Here is a 16,851-nt window from a genome sequence, read left to right on the forward strand (position 1 = left end):
AAGCCGCCAATGGTTAAAACCTCCAAAATTCTGACATGTTCTAGTTATGTAAATGCTGGTTCTGGCTGCTACCCAGCTTTGGCTTACGCAGTTGACTGGAAAACAACTTCATACTTCTTCCACTTCTTATCTTAGGGATACATACGCATGCATATGTCTGTGTGAGTGCATGTGTCCGTAACACACAAAAAGAGGAATAAGGACAGACTAACAGCCCTTTGGACCTTCACTTGTAATTTGTCAGAACAAATGGCCTCATAATTCACATTAGGACATTTCCTGTAAAAATGTTACGTTATTTAACCAAACCACTCCAAGAGTACAACTCTTGGAAGTGTCCTGAAAAAATATATATATCTTCTGGAGCCAAAGTTTGCAGTTATCTACAGAACACACTGACTACTTGTTGCAGAGAAACCAAAGCCCTTTCTCTGTATAGTAGCTTTGAATTACCTATCCCTAGTTCAACAGAGACCTGGAACTGTATGCTTAGTACTATTTACTTTTATGGCATTTAAATGCATAGGTATTATTGTGGAATATAGAAAAATTAAACACAATTAAATTTTAAGAGAAATTAAATTTTAAGATTACATTCATGATTAACCATTGGCAAGCATAACTCTGGAGTATGCATGCACATATATAAAAATATGTAACTGGCAAATCTTAAACATGACTAGAAAGAAAGGAAATGCAATTTCACTCAACTATAACCAACACAAGTGTTGCTTGAGAGACTACCAAAGTTAAAAGTAAAAGCACACAGTGAAACTTAAGTAGTCACAATTTCCAAAAGAGTTTGGATAGCCACTTTGACAGAATAAGATGACTTTAAACAAAAGTTTATTTAGCAGTTCAAGTGCAGCGTTCTCCAGACAGGGAAACTCCTTCTCTAATAACATAAAAGCTTATTGGCAACATTTTTCTTAGAAAAGCTGCATTTATTACTAAACATTGCATCACCAGATAGAGACCTTTACTGGACACATATAAGAAGACTAGTTTCCTTGAGAAATAACATGTGTTGAAAAAAATAGCATAGTTTACAAGTGTTACAGTTGAAAAGGTGATTTCCTTTATTTGAATGCCTTTTTTCCTCCTTTGTACGCTAATCAAAAAGATATGGCTAGAACACATCAGTAGTAGCTTAGAATTACTTATAAACAACTTGAGTCTGAGCCATTTTACCTCCTTGACAGCGCTTCATAATAATTCAGGCTTAGCTTTTAACCTCAAAAGCAAAGAAATGCCACATCTGAACTAAAATACTTGTCATCCAACACTACTTCATGGAGAGCATATGAAAGAGTGTGGAACAGTAAGGTCTCCAAAAGCTTTGTAAGATTCTTGAAAGAACTCCAATTACTCAGTCTGTCCCCAAAGAGACTCGCTTCCCCCGCAAGACTGCATATTTATTTGAGGTTTCAACGAGATAAGAAAAAAATCATCCAAAATCCTTTAGCAGTAAATAGTTTTATTTCAAGTAAAGAGAATTATTTGATCAGGAAGTGTTATGCTTCAATACAGGTTGCCGATGAAGAGTTTCCATTAACTTTACCATAGAGCTTTGGAATGTATTAAGATTCCAAAGCTTTTCAAGTCTGACTGATACTGACAGATTCGTCCACTCAGAAAAGGCCACCTCCTTTGCCTTTTCCACTCCAAATCGTGTGGACTAGGGCAGATGAAGGTCAGCTTTCTTACGATTCCCTTTTAACTACACTGAATAGTGGAGGTTTTTCCTTTTACGCACTTAGGAGAGAATTAAAAACAATTATGTACTGAACAAAGCTTTCTCTGCTCTAAATTGTATGTCAGAATTACAATCACTCTACAAGAACACCTTACTTCCTATGTCTTCTCAGTCATGGTGAAAATTATATTACATACATACTTTGACAACACCAAGAGGCATAAAGGGTAACCAGGTACTTCTTCAAGAAAGGGGAAATTATGACAAAGAGAAAACTGCGCAAAGGAATCTGGATGTCCTTAATTAAGAACATTAAAACTAACAGAATTCCCCAAATGATGTCAATATTTACTTGTCTTTGAAACTTATGTACTATATTGAAAGTGTAGAAGAAAGAAAAGATTAACTTCAAGAAGTTACTGTGCATTAAACAAGTGCTATCAAAACAACAAGCCATTAGACATATTTCTTTGAAGGGTTATAACATGCATTTCAACTGTTTGATTCCAAAGACAACTACAATTCATGAATTAAATTGCTTTCCTGCTGGCAATGCAATACACAAATATGGTATAAGACAGATGGGTATAAAATCTAGTCTTTCTAGTTACTTCAGTTTACATAGCAAAAAGAATAAATTCAGGCCACATGAATAAGACTGAAAACTCATTAAGTACCTTTCTTTAAGAAGTGATGCTTTATATTTCACTGAAATGAATGTAGTACTAGAAATAAATTTAAAAAAAGGAAACAGGAGAATGGGGGGTTAAAAAGAAAAAAAAAGATTTTTGAATAAACTTGACTAAAGTAAATATTCAAAGGGATATTTCCCAACTCAGTATCACAGGCTTCAGCCAAACAATTCCAAAAGGCTTTTAAACTCTCAGCACTAAGCCCAATGAATTCAGATGAAAGTTTCTTTTCTTCCACTTTTAAAGGAAGAAATACCTTAAGTGAACCTTCTCCAAAACACTCTCCCAATTTTAGTAATAATCAAAATAAATAAATAAAGCATTGCCAAACTATAGAACTATAAGTCTATGTGTTTCTAAATCTTTAATGCTTGCTCAAACATTAAACTTCACTGATGTAAAACCGCAACAGTATTCCAGTAATGTTGTTTCAAGTTATGTAACTGCAGCCTTGGTACATAAGAATCCTAGTACTTCCACTCTTTTTATTCCACATTTTATACATGGAAGAACATTGGCAAACAAAGTGCATACTAATTACTCCAAATTTCAACTGAATTCAGTGAAAAGCACAGTTAACCAAGAACACCATCTGCCCACAGGCAGGATGCGAGATGGTGTCAGCATATTCTGTAGGGCAAAGTAAGGAGTCCCCTCTGCATTTCAGCTTAGGGAGGGCCATGCATATTACCACACACACACACACACACACACACACACACACACACACACAAAAAAAAAAAAAAAAAAAGGAAAACATTCTTCCTCACAAGCAAGCAAAATCCTGCAGCCTTCAGCCTTGTTATATTTAAGCAATGTGAGTAGGTAGAGAAAGAGAAGCATTTCCTTTCCTTAGATTTAATCTGTATTTTCATCCCACATCTACACCCCATCTTATCCTTCTCCCTGCCACTACCTCACAGCCTGTGCAGTGGTCCCAGTGGTGTCACTGATGGCACTTTCTGAACAAGATTCTCTAGTAGGCACTGGCCTGACAGGGCATGTTGATTTACAAGTGCCAAATCAGTTTCAAACTCTTAATTTTTTTTTCTTTTTATTTTTTTTCCCTATCTTATGCACATGCCATTGACAGTGTCAGGGGTCATTCAGCCTTTCAGTCACAACCGTTGAAATGGTTGGGATAAGTCTTCCAAAAAGGGCAGTTGTTGGAACACTTGGAAATACTCTCTCCAGCGTCTTAGCTCTTGCTTAGACCAACCACAGGTAAATGCTTCCTTTGTGTAAAAAATGAGATTTCTCACAAGCAGAGTTCAAAAGAGGCTGCCTAGCTCAGTTGTAGTGCAAACAGCCAAAAGTGTGGGGTTTTTTTTTGTTGTTGTTGGTTTTTTCTCCTCTTCCCCTCTCCCTTCTCTCTCTGACATCGCCACAGGGAACACACCAGTCTGAAGTCTGATCAGTTCTTATTGCACTAGGAGAGTTATACTAGCAGAATTTAAAGCAGACCTTTACTGGAAATGAAGGTTTTCTTTTTGTTTGTTTAAATCCAATTTCAGTACAGTTTAAGCAAAAGCCATTAGAGTTAGGGAAGAAGTTGAAATGTGTCATAGTTATTCAGAACAAAAACCCTTTTTTTTCCCCCAAAACTGATTAGTCATTTTTAACATCAGGTTGAGGTATTCAAAGCTACCTGTTAAGTTTTGCAAATAACAAAAATGGGCCTAAATGTCAGAAAAGTTTAACCCATTTTAATATATATGTAGATATATTTAATATAATTAACTGATATATGTTACATCATATTTAGCAAATTGAGAACATACATAGTGAAAGCTCAAAGAACTTGATTTCAGGTGAAATAAATAAATGAAAGAGGCATATAATAACAAAAAGGGCACTAAAACACCTTATAGACTCAGAACTGGTAGCAGATAAACCCTGTGCCATAATAAGGCATAGAGGCTGACATCCCAGTTTTCTTCCAGGCCACTTTCATCTATCCCAAGAGGTCCACATTCCACAGAAACTCCATGCGTGCACTATCATTTGTATGATGCTCTTGAGGCTCTTTAGGATTAAAAATGCTAGAAATAAAGCAGAATAGTATTCCAAAAGTAGCATGCACATGCTATTTCTGCCCACAGTTAAACAAAACTACAGCAGTTACAAACACAAACTGAAGAGATATATGTGAAGAGTTTTTCAGTGTATGTTCTGTCACTCAAAGTTTGAGTAGGTTCCCTTACATGTGATGCTTCATGAGTATAGAACTACATATTGAACAGTTTCAGACATGGAACAGTCTTAAGCCAAGCGATCAGTCATGCTAATAGAAACACAGCAAGTAGAATATATGTTAGTTTGCTGGAACTGCACAAGACAGCTTAAAAAAACATCCCTCATCTTTTAGTGAGAGGAGGGGAAAAAGAGACTGTTAGAAAACACTGGGTATGCTGGAAAATGAACAATCAGTGCAACTCACTAGCACACTTGGAATTAATTCTATAAAATACAAATTGCAGAATTGCTAGCTTTGCATAGTTACTTGTAAAATATTGCATCATGATCCAATATGCAATAAGCCATTATATCACTTGACTTAGCTTTGCTTATAAATACTTTTTCCCCAAAAAAATAAGATTTTATATTTCAGTACGTTAGGCATTTTTAACACTTCCAGACACTGTTCACTGCAAGTGATCCCTGCCCCAATTTCCAGGGGACAGAAGAGGCAGAAACTGAATAGGAGGAGACTTCCCCTAACCGCCCAGGTAACAGACATTCCTCAGAATCAGCCATTATTCTGCCTTCCCTTTACAACAGGCTGCTGCATTCAGTGCGTCCTGGGTTTTGAAGAACGCAAAGAAAATATGAGGAACAGCAAACTGGAGGATTTTTAACCAACTCTTGCTACATAACACTAAATCTAAGCTGGTTTAACTGTTCCCAGAACTTCAGTATAGATGATTCGTCATTCCTGTCCTTCAGACTGTACTAGTGAAGCTCATTCAATTAGCACAATAAAAGTTTCATCAACTACTGGTCTGCTGTAAGCTGCAGGATTGACTAGCAGCTTTTATTGAAAGCACTGAAAACCAATAAAAAGTTCACAGCATACACTTAACACATGAAGACTTGTAAGGATGAACAGGATGATCTTTAAGTAAAAATAAACCTGGATAAGTCTTTCCACATTCCAAAGTCTCTAAGCTTGATGAAACACAGCCAGTCAGGGCACACACTGCCCCTTTCTCTCTGCCAGCTAGCAGCCCTGCTTGCTACCGATACCCTTCTCACCACTTGCCTTTGCTTTGTTCCTTCCCCTTTCACACTCTGCCCCAAGGTTTCCCAAGAGCCCAACTCTATTTATGTAATAAACAGAGGTTTTATTCCCAGACAGAAGCTTCTGTTCTGCCTCCCCTCTGCCCCTATCTCCATATTCTTGACAACTTTTGTGATTTCATTTTGGACCCTGCTGAAACTGGTTCATGAGAAAGCAGCTCAAACACGTTATGTGTGGTTGAGTCTTTCCCATGCTGTCCTGCGTTGTTCCTGCAAAGCAAAGCTGGTAGAGCTACTGCAGACATCTTCTCCCTGCCTTTCCCCAACTCAAATTCCTCTTGGGCACTAGCAGAAGCTTTAGAGAAGCAAATCAAAGGAAGCAGGGCTGAAATAGCATTATTTCCTAAGTTAAAAGGTAAAACAGACTATAACAGCTTCCCTAAAAGTCATCAGGGCTATAGAATTATATATAAGGATTGTTGAAATATCTGGACTAGGAACATTGGTATGGTTTTTTTTTTAAACACTTTTTTTTTTATATAACTTATTGATAAGTCTGAGCCTGCTACTATAGACTGCAGTGAAAATACTCCAAAACAGCATATATCTCCAAACAGCATAAATTAAACATCAGTATAAAGCATACCTCAGAAGTTTTCCTTCTTTCAATTCATCCTATGAAATACAAACACTGCATCATCAGCATCACCAAGAGATCCATCATGAATGGTACCTTTGAGAATACAGGTTTGCAATGCTAAATTAACATAGAAGAATCATCAAGGGAAAATGACGTTTACTTTTACTGATAAAGAGCAACTGCAGGAAGTACATCACTACATAGATAGTAAAACATTATACATAAATAGATGTAATATATTTATTTTTATTTCTAGTCTATCTATTTTTCTATCATCACTGCCAAATTCTATTTAATGAAAAAAAAATCAAAATACTAATCTCACTTCCAGCAAACACGCAACAGGCTTGTGACATTCACCTTAAAGACCAAAATCCTAGTAACCAGGGTAAGGAAACTGCCAATGCAGGACAATTGAAAAGGAAAACCCCAAATCAGGCTTGCCTTCATCATTTATACAGTTATTTACACTAGGAAATTTACTCAAGTATCTATATCCTGACACCTAATAAGGTTAGGGATATGATCTGACAATATCTAGAGATGCACGCCGCTCTGAGTGTTGAAAGGCCATAAAACAACTTCATGAGATTTACTACTTCAGGGATTTAAACAATGTCTTAGGTATAACCTGGCTTCATGGAACAAGTAGCAACACAGGGGGCTGAAGAATCATTCCCTTCCCACAGTGCCACGTTGCATCACAGCTGATGATGCACTCATTTGTGGGGCTTCTCCAGGCCCAAAAGTGAAAAGAAGGAAAAAAAAAAAAAAAAAAAAAGGAAAAAAAAAGCACCCTTTGTTTCTCAGAAGAGATGAGACGCATTAAAAAGGAATCACAACAAAAACCAGCTGCTCCCAGGGCTGCAGAATAAGCGGAAAATTGGAAAGCAGAAGGTAATACCGAGCAGTCAGTTTGGTTGGTTGGATTCTGTACTTTTTTGGTACAATAGTCACCGAGTACTCTCGGCTCCCATTGCAGAGCAGGCAACTTTCTCCCCTGCTCCCCAGGGGCATCTCCATCTCACACGTACTAACAACCCAAAGCACACTACAAAGTAGAAGACACTCTCTCCGACAGCACAGTTGTTTTCCTTGTCCAAATATTCCACTTTCACCCAGTTTACCTTTGTTCTGTGCACAGCAGCATGCACTTTACTATTAGCAGAATTGACTTACAGAGTCATCAGCATTTCTTGAAGTCTGCTGGCCTTCACCAACACAGCAGATGGTCATTACTCCAAACTTCCCACCCTCTGTCATCATTAATTCAGGAGCAGACTAATTTGAATGGACTAATCCTACCTAGTTCATAAAGAACCCATTGTTCCTATCCAAATTAATAGCATTACAGCTTGTATTAACAGATGCGTATCAGTGAGATGACGAGATTCTAAAAACATAACGTACAGTTTAATGCCTTTTTCATAAATATTGATGCATGAAACAAGTTAAAACCATTAATTTATTCCCAGAAATAAACACAAAAGTTTGATTAAGGTTTTGCTTTAGATTCTAGACAAATTGGCACAACTTCTTCAATTATCCCATAATTCCTTTGATCGGGAGCTCTCTACTCCGAAACTGGAAGTAGTGCAGAAGTCTTTCCAAAGGCTTCACTTTATCATGAAAATTAGAGCTTTGACATGAGCACTGTCCCAAAAAAAAAAAAAAAAAAAAAAAAAAAAAAAAGTGGCAGTTATGGTGCCTATTACATAAGCGACACAATTCAGACCCCAAACAAACATCAGGTTCAACCCAAATCTTTAAGATTTTGGAGGAGGTTTTGCCTTCTTTGATGAATTTTAACAGAGCTAGGAAGCTATCTAGGCAGAAGAAAGAAAAAGGAGAAAGAATTTTGAAAGTGTCCATGTACTTTGCGAGGTAGCAGTCTTTGCAACACTATAATCAAAACAATAACAAAAACAACCCAGAGGGAAAAAGAACTTGCTTGAAGTTACATTTCTACTACTCTGCAGAACTTGCCCACATCTTACAATCCTGTATCTCTTGTTGATAGTTTTGTTAAAACAAGTATAGTTGTGTGAAACATTGTTTTCACTAAATTGACATCTTCCAATAAAATATTTTTGGTCGAAAAACTAACCAGTCATTTCTCAAATTAAATTACAGAAAAGACTCAAGAACAGAAAAACAAAACAGCATTTGATGCACTCTACTTACACAGCTACAGATAACTATGCAGATTGCATCTATTTTTGCATGAATTAAATGCTTTCTCAAATTCCTACAAAAGCAGCTAATAAAAATATTTACAAAGAATAAGGGAGAAAAAAATCAAGTTATTCCAAAAGGAAGCCTCATACTTCTTCAAAGTGATGACAATGCTGATAAAAGGAGCAACTATTTTTTCTTTTAGCAGTTGAAGTTCCTGCTATCATTTTTTTTTACTAAACAGCTATGTATCATGACACTTGAGTGAATATCTGCCTCAACAGACCAAATATCTCTACCATTTTCATTATTTTTTGGGGTGTGTGTGTGTCTAGTAATCAGTGCATCACTGCTCAAGCTAAAGAGCTTTCTCTGAACATTCTGTAGAAAATAAATAGTCTTGCTGTTAAGTCATGTACTGCAACTTTAGCTTGGTGTAAAAGAAGAGGCATCTGTTTCCAAATTCAAGAGTCCATTCTATAAACATTTTAGCAAATTCCTTTGCAGTATTTTGAATATGATTAAGTCTCACAAATAATCAAGTGTTTACATGAGTCATACCAGAGGCAAGACACAAGTTTTAAGTACTATGCTGAAAAATAGTTTTTTTTTTTTTTTTTTTGCAAAAAACTTAAATGAAGGATTTATTGTGTTTCTTTAAAATTACTTTCATATGCTAATGGTGTCTCTTTAAGAGACCTATGAAAAGAAGTTTACAAACACTTGGTGCAAATAGATTCTGCAGATTTATCCTGTATTATTTGGCTGGTGCCATGACTAATATTTAGCTACAACATAATGCTTGCCAACAGATGCAAGATAAGTCCAAAATCCTATGGGGATAGATTAAATATTTTAAAGGCTTTGGAGAGATGAATGGGGTCTCTGTACACCTCATTCAAAAAGCAAAGGATTATTTAATTGCTTAAATTAACCATGGAGAGGATTAATAAAAATAAATTTAAAAGACTAGCTTTACAACTGGAATGAAGAAAAAAATGTTTTTATGGTCCCTGCTATTTGAGAAATCAGAAGTTTTCTACTTTGTATGTATACATGTGCACATTTATCATCAGTAATTTATCTGCATGCATTTTGCTGGAACAGATAGTTATGTTTTCTAAAATGAAAAACAGTTCACATTTGCAGGGAGAGAGAGCAAGTGATAAGAGTGTAACCTTATCTATGCTGGACCGCATTGATACTGTGCAATCAGTTATTTCTTATTGCTTACAAGCTGGCGATGAAAATCACAGCAAGGCAGAGGTCACACTTATGATACAGTTCTTATGCCAACACCTTGAGGACACACATATCCCTGGGGCATTAATTGCAGCATGAATCATTCATGCTGTTATGAATTTGGCATTCACCTTGTTGTGGACCACAGCATGGTATATTCTTACTATCTTTTCCTATCTCTAGTTGCAGTTCTCATTAAGACACTAAAGTATTTAGACAATATAAGCTACAAACACTTTAGAAGAAATGTTGCAATTAACCATGATGGAAGCAACAGAAAGAAATAAACAGAACAGTTGAGGTGGGAAAGAACCTCTAGAGATCACCTAAGCCAAGTCCCCTGCTCAAGCAGGGCCACCTAGAACACATTGCCCAGGATTGTGTCCAGATGGCTCTAGAGCATTTCCGAGGATGGAGACTCCACAACCTCTCTGGACAATCTGATCCCGTGCTCAGACACTCTCACAATTAATAAGTTATTCTCTGTGTTCCTACTCAACCCCCTGTAGCCTTTCGCCCTATTGCTGGACAATATCCTTTCAGATATTTATACACACTGATAAGATCCCTCCCCTCAGCCTTCTCTTCTCCAGGCTGAGCAGACCCAGCTCTTGTAGCCTTTCATCATAGGAGAGAGGCCTTGGGCCCTTCATCATCTTTGCATCCCCACGCTGGACTCTTTCCAGTAGCTCCACATCCTTCTCATACTAGGGAGCCCAGCACTGCAGGTGTGGCCTTACCAGGGCTGGGCAGAGAGGAAGATCCCCTCTCTCAACCTACTGGCAACACTTCTCCTAATGCAACCCAGGTACTATTGGCCTTCTTGGCTGCCAGGGCACATGGCAGGCTTGGGGTCAACTTCTTGTCTATCAGGAATAAGCAATAAATAATAATGAGCAATAAATAAAAACATAAAACAATATTAAGTCATAGGGATTCAGATTGCAGAGCTCTTTCAATTAACAATCTTTACGATATTTAACTCGGTAAGAGAACATAAAGGCTTCCTGTAGATGTACTCTAGGTTTGAGGCATAGAGGGCAGCCACAACTTGTAGTGAAAAGCAGTAAGTGAAAGTGGAAAAATATGCAAGAGCCATGAAGAAAAGCACCCCCTTATCAGTAACAAGCTCTGATACACTCAACTACCACCTTCTACCTCTTTCACCCATGAAATTTTCTCCTATCTCAGTTGCTCTCACAAATGCTTCTCCTCCCTTCCTCCAATCTTAAAGCCCACTTCAGCTCACCCCTGGCCTCTTGCCAGGCATCTCTGTCCCTCCACTCAGCACACTTCCTTGTCCACAGTCAGTTAAACCAGGCAATTATCATCCACTGGCTCCATCCCTACTCCTTCTCCATGCAGCCAGGAAGGCTGATCAAAAGGAAGAGTTCCCAATACCTGCATCTAAGGTTTGCTCAACTCTCCTTGGAGTTGTGCTGCAGCACACCAAGCAAGATACGTCCAAGCAGGAGATGGAAAAGACCCAATGGTCTTAAACTGCACCCTAAAAGTCATAACGAAAAGAACATGAATGGTTCGACCTTTAGATCCTTAGCATATTTGTTTTGTTTTTGCCTATCCCCAGAGGGGGCTCTATTCAGCATTACTTTGAAGCGTTACCCTTCCAGGGCAGCTGTCTACACCAAGAAGACATGACTTATTACCTAGGGTGCATAAGACACAGTCCGTCCCTGAAGCTTTAAAAGATTTTTTTTTTTTTCTGTAAAATAGAATCATTTGGAAAATATAAACAAGTCATTCTGCTCCAGCTTGTGATTTGTTTTTCTTCTCTGGCTACACCTGTGACAAGGAACAATACGGTCACATGTCACCCACATCCCCTCTCTCCACCAGCCCTGAAGCGGGGGAGGGAGGGCGAGCGGAAAAAGACGCCTTCAAGACAGTTTCACTGCTGTACAGGATGCTCAGCAGAAAACAACAGATGTGCAATAATCACTACTGCCCATTCATTTCCTTTATGTCAGAAAGAAAGTAGCAGTCATCAATTAGGAACTGCTATCTGCCGGCCACAAAAGGAAGTATACACTTTTCCTTGATCATTTGACCATAACAATAGGACATGTCAGCGGGAAAGGACTGACCACTCAAAGGGGAGGCAGGGGTGAGCCAGCTTGTGTTTGTGGATTTGAAGTTTAAGATACAGTGGACATTTTTGTTTAACATCTTAACATATGGTTGTTTTTCCAAGAAAATTCATTTTGACCACAGAATATATAAAATCCTAATTGTATTTCCCCAAAATTTGTCCAGGTAATTCTTTTGATTTAATCTTTTCATGGTGTGGGGAGGGTGGAGGGGCATTGGAGGAACACCCTGGTGTGAACAGACAAGATGGACAAGAAGCATCTAGTAAACATATCTTATTCATTAACAAGGACATTTTTGCAAAATTGTTATCACCAATTTTATGAAGCTGTTAGTTTAGATATACAAATTTTAGATTGCCAAGAGGTCACTAGTGTTAACTAGACTAGTATTTTGAGAAATCCTTTTAGATCTGTGGACATTTCCATGAAAGATTATGTTCATTTATCAGCTTTGTTATTCTGAACTGGAGCAACAGCTTGAGTAAAACTGTCAGTAACAAAACATCCCAAGGATGTCCTTTATGTCTACTGCAGTCTGACTGCAATCAGAGAATTGCAAGAAACTTGATAAAAATTACTAGACTTTAGTTAGAAAGCCAAATTAACCTCTGAATATTTCCACAGATACTCAAGGAACAGCCTGAAGAACCACATAGGCATTGTCTGTCAAAAACCCCTTTTACAAACCTTCACATCACAACCAAATCCCTATTCTCACACTGTACCTCTACTCGATCACATACCAAAAATAGAACAGATTTATAGTAAGGCTTATACGTGGGCATGCGTCATTCCTCTCCACCCCCACACAGATTTTTAACCTCACATGCCGTTAAAGACATGACCTAAACAAAGAATTTAGTGAAGCACAGACGCTCAACGATTTAAGCACTGACCTTCAGCATACACAACCTCCATACTAACACACATCCTGAATTCTAGAACAAGTATGTCAATCTTTATATTTCTTTCACAGCTACAGAGGTCATGATTTTAAAAGCTAAAGTCCACACTAACTCACTCTTTCCAAAAATCTGTGCATTTTAAACAGCAACTCACTGAAACAAAATCATGAAATTGTTAGGTAAGCCAAATATAGCTTCCTTCCCCCCCTCCTTTTTTTTGAGTGCGAATATTCTAAAACTTGCATATATCTCTAGCACGTTAAGCAAATTTGGCAAAACTATTGTTGGCTGTCATAATTAGTATAGAACTAACATTTTGCCCTAAGGACTGCATCTGCCCAAATGATTAAGCTATCTGTTATAAAAGAACAGCACTCAGTTTGCTTTCTTTTACACCATTTAATTAACTCCGCGTTATATACACTTAATCTAGAGCTTGAACAACCTTCCCCTTTAGCAGATACATTTGCACACTCCAGTTCTCTTGATACAGCAATGTTTCTGCTATATTTCAAACTATGTTTTTTCTGCTACGTTTCCCAGAGGATTTCAGGAAATCCTCTGCTTCTTTATATACACACATATAAGCCATGTTATCTCAGCTTTCAGCAAAGATATTACTTGAAACTGACATTTTGTTTCTGTTTATCATGAAAACACATTAACATCATCACAATTTGAAGGAAAGTCAAACAATAAATTAGAAATGAAGTATGGAGGGCAATTTGTACAAGTTACTCTCGAAGGTCACTAGGCAAATGCTTAACATGCATTTTAATATGTAAAAATGCTAAATAAAACATTTCAATGAGTAGAGTTTCAAAACACATGGTCTCTCTGCATTTGCAGAAAAGAAAATACGACAGTTAATAACAGCAAATAGTATATGCAACAAATGAATTCAGTACCACTTTTTAAATGTATATTAAAAACCACATAGTAAATTATTCAAATCTTGCTATTTTAAGAAAATACTGAGAAGGATATTTTTGTTCTTTCTTTTCTCTTAGCCTCTCCAAAATGTTTTACTGCTTACACAGACTCCTCTCCTATGGATCCAAAGGGCAGTTTAGGGCTCTCTAATGGATATCAGATGTAAGATATAATTGAATGATACACAATTCTGCTAGTTCCTTTCTATTAAAGCTACAAAGTCTCAATATATCTGTTCTGCTATAAAATTGCCACTGTCTTAAAATGGCATAGGTATTTGAATACAATGGATCATCAATAGTGCCCTATTACCAATATAGGCATGAATAAGTTATCTTGACTGCCCCAGGCAGAGGGAACACAAATCCACACTGTACTGGTTATAGCGTTATGAACTCCATCTGGAAGGAGTAGTATAGGTTATTTATAAGTCATTGAGTTCTTCCAAATACCAGTGTGTGAGTGTGCACACACATTTATCCACAAAGCCCATCACTGAATATCTTCTTTCTTTAGAGACATGAGATGGTTCCTTTGGGTTGGCACTAAAAGAGATGTAAGAGCGGGGAAAAGGAACCTTGCCTAAATCTGTGCTTTTGCTGAATATTTACTGAGGAGCTTTAAACTGGCCAAATTGTGAAGTGCCTGGAAAGCTAATTTTAGATATCTCAGTGAAATAGGTCGTTCTATCCAAGAGATGGTTTAAGACATCTAAATCTTCTTTTCCTAGTCTCTAAAGTTCCTCAGGTCCCCCCCAAGACCTTCAGGTAATAAGAGCATATACACGACATGAAACCCCTAAATATAACAGAACCATTCTTTTCCTCCATAAAAATGGCACTTCTAACTCTGAAGAGAAGGAACCATGCAATTAAGCAAAACTTTAAATCTTCAATTTTAGCATAAGTTTCTTACTAAACTCACCTAATTGCTAAAGTATGCCCCCCCTCCAAAAGAAAGTCACACACATCTATATTTATACAGATTTATTAACATAAAACCCCACTAGCAGGCACATCAAGGAAAATTGCCATCTTGGCTACCTTTGATATTTCAGGCCTGAAGTGTTATATACAGCTATTTAGAATTTGCATGTTAAGCAGTATTACATTAACTTAGAGTATGTTCTCTAAATGCCAACAGTATTAATCTCAGCAAGAGCCACAGCAAAAACAGTCTTTATCCTTAAAGAAGTAAATCAATAAATAAAATCTACCTGGTAGAGCACTCACCAAAAGAGTCGTCTTTAGGTTAGGCAAAGTGCAGTCACTCGTCTTCTGTCAAATTTATTGCATTCTGTAGAAAAGAATGTGAAATGTATGGTATTAGAGAAAAAGTAAAAGGGAGCACAACTCCATAATCCACTGAGGAGGACACGCTCTTTTAGATTTATGAAATCTAAGCCTCAATCACAAAACTGCCTTTGCATGTTGCCTTAGAGAATAACTGGATAAAATGCAGAATGAGCTGATTCTGTTCAGACAGACTAGAGGCAGGTTTCTGAAAAGGAATTAGACACTAATGGGATTCTGAAAATCTCATTAAGCGTCTTACTACCTCTGCGAGTACCTACATACCTTTAAGGTCTCCGTGAAATGGTTTATTCAAGGTTACATTTCAAGTCTGTGGCAACGCACTTGCATTCCCAAGCAGTAAATTCTGAGCACTATGGGCATATTTCTTCTAGAATTGCTAACATTCAGTTTAAAACTAAGCATTTTTAATTTAATGTCTGGAAACCCCTACCATGGATCCTCCTTTTCCTGATGAGCAGTATAAGAACATATCACTTGCTGTTTAAGCAAAATCAGAGCTACAAGTCATCTTCTGACATTTGTCTGGTACCTTCATCTAATCTAGATGTTCTCTAGGAGCTAACAAATCACAAGCTATATCCAGATCAAAACACCATTTTCTCTAGCACTTAAAAAGCAACGGTCTTAATACAGTTGCAATACAAGCTCTTTATAGCACCATTCATTAGCTTATTTTGAGGCCTTTGAAATTATGTGGGTTTTGATTTCAAAATGGGGAAGAACTGATTTCCTTTTCTAATTACCCAACCACCACTACTTTCAAATCATTCAGAATATCAGTTAGGAACCTAACAAAGGCATCAAACATACCATTGTCATCATTTTAATTTCTACAAGACATCTGCTTAGGTTTACCTATTCTAGAGCACTTTAGGATAAATTTATGTTCATTTTGTCTCTCATAACTTCCTGTGCCTACAGTTCAGCCAAACACAACAGGGAAGACTTTGCTGAAACAGAACATCAGATGTTCTTGTTCTGAACTTTTTTAGGAGGACTTTTTTATTGGATGCAAGACTAGATAAGAAGCAGGGACTTTTTCTTCTTTTTTATATCACCAGAAGTTATGCTTATGTACTTGGAGTGAAACCTGTGCCCATTCAGTTGCAATTTATTTCCTGTATGGCAAAATAGCTCAGGCCTTCAGCTGGCTGGGAACATGACAGAGGCCTCTTACCATTACCAATTTGGGACCAGGAAACTCTGCCCAAAGCTTGTTGCTATGCCAGAATAAACAGAATCCCTGATGAGCTTCCAAGTTCATTTGGTCTAGGAAAACCAACCATAAACAGGCAAGATTTCAAATTAAAAAAATCTACTTTCAACTTAAACAGTAATAAAATCAACTCAATCTTGCTACCATGGCATGATGCTCATGTAGAGATTTAAGTACAAGAATGCTCTTCCACCAATGGAGAGATGCTTTCTAGTGAAACATCACATTCCCCCCATCTAGGTGCTAAATGTACAGCAAATCAACAATGAACACTACAGATTCAACAAGGACCCATTTTTTCTTCTTTTAGCATCATTAATAATGTTAATGTCACTCAATTTTAAAATTTAGGCTCCCCCCCCCAACTTGTAACTGCAAACATGGAATAGCGTCCACTGACATTCCCATAAGCCTGAAAAGGGAAATACATGAGTACTTTTACTTGGATCCCGTGGTTAGACTGTAACGGTCATTACATTCAAGCACCCACCTTCCTAACTGCACCTCTGACCGCAAATGACAGTAAAGCTGAAGCACAGATTGAGCTGTCATTGCCAGCCTACTTGCCTTGTTTCTTTATTCTGCAACCCTCCAGGGGCAAAGGTCTCCATTTCAATTGCTAGAGAAAGACAAGTCTTTAGGAACCCTAAACAGAGGCAGACTACAAACACATAAGAAGTAAGAG

The 16,851-nt window shown here is 37.5% G+C and overlaps 1 protein-coding gene across 1 annotated transcript in view; it reads right to left on the reverse strand.

Annotated features, from left to right (window-relative positions):
• PLEKHG1 (pleckstrin homology and RhoGEF domain containing G1) overlaps nt 1-14,859 on the reverse strand; it is a 123,420-nt gene extending 108,561 nt beyond the window's left edge. The window contains exon 1 of the mRNA XM_088537060.1: nt 14,851-14,859. The gene's annotated coding sequence lies outside the window, so the exon portion shown is untranslated. The remainder of the gene's footprint in view (nt 1-14,850) is intronic.
• Nucleotides 14,860-16,851: the final 1,992 nt, after the last annotated feature.

Source organism: Tinamus guttatus, unplaced genomic scaffold (genome assembly GCF_059628265.1).
Source record: "Tinamus guttatus ecotype Peru unplaced genomic scaffold, ASM5962826v1 Tinamus_guttatus_pri_ptg000716l, whole genome shotgun sequence".
Lineage (NCBI taxonomy): Eukaryota > Metazoa > Chordata > Aves > Tinamiformes > Tinamidae > Tinamus > Tinamus guttatus.